The sequence below is a fragment of the Babylonia areolata genome, chromosome 31 (assembly GCF_041734735.1).
Source record: "Babylonia areolata isolate BAREFJ2019XMU chromosome 31, ASM4173473v1, whole genome shotgun sequence".
Classification (NCBI taxonomy): Eukaryota; Metazoa; Mollusca; class Gastropoda; order Neogastropoda; family Buccinidae; genus Babylonia; species Babylonia areolata.
This window is the reverse complement of record NC_134906.1, coordinates 21931551-21932400: the sequence shown is the minus strand read 5'-3', so window position 1 is coordinate 21932400 and position 850 is coordinate 21931551.

The following is an 850-nucleotide window of genomic DNA, read 5'->3' as shown; positions in this document are numbered from 1 at the left end:
TAACGTCTTTCCACTTAAAGTGATATTAGACGAGAAAAAAAAACAACAAACAAAAAAACCCACAGACACACACACACACACACACACACACACACACACAAACCGTGGGGGTAGGGGTTGTGGGAGGGGGTGGGGTAAAAGTGTGTGTATGTGTGGAGGGTGAATAGGGAGAGACAACGCTAGGGAAAATGGAAACGTTATAAACGCCAACATCAAACCACTATAACAAATGTCCTATAGGACTACGCAGCAAACCTTCTGCAACAACAAATAACATATTGGAATTGTTAATAACACATTCAAAAGAACTTTTGGTGAAGTCTGGCAAAAAGCATGTTAGATTCTGACATTCGAATATTACATGGTTGCTAGATATATGTTCTCCACATATGCATTTGACATCTTTGCTGAACTTAGTTTGTGTGTGTGTGTGTGTGTGTGTGTAAGAGAGAGAGAGGAAGGGAGGGAGAGAGAGAGAGAGAGAGAGAGAGAGAGAGAGAGAGAGAGAGAGAGAGAGAGAATTGTGTTCAACCTCCAATCAGACATATTCCCTACTGGTGATTGTAGAAGTGTGTGTGTGTGTGTGTGTGTGTGTGTGTGTGTGTGTGTGTGTGTGTGAGAGAGAGAGAGAGAGAGAGAGAGAGAGAGAGAGAGAGAGAGAGAGAGAATTGTGTTCAATTTTCAACCAGACATAGTCCCTACTGGTGGTTGTAGAACTGTGTGTGTGTGTAAGTGTGTGTGTGTGTGTGTGTGTGTGTGTGTGTGTGTGTGTGTGTGTGTGTGTGGTGTGTGTGTGTGTGTGTTTGTATGTGTGTGTGTGTGTGTGTGTGTGTGTGAGAGAGAGAGAGAG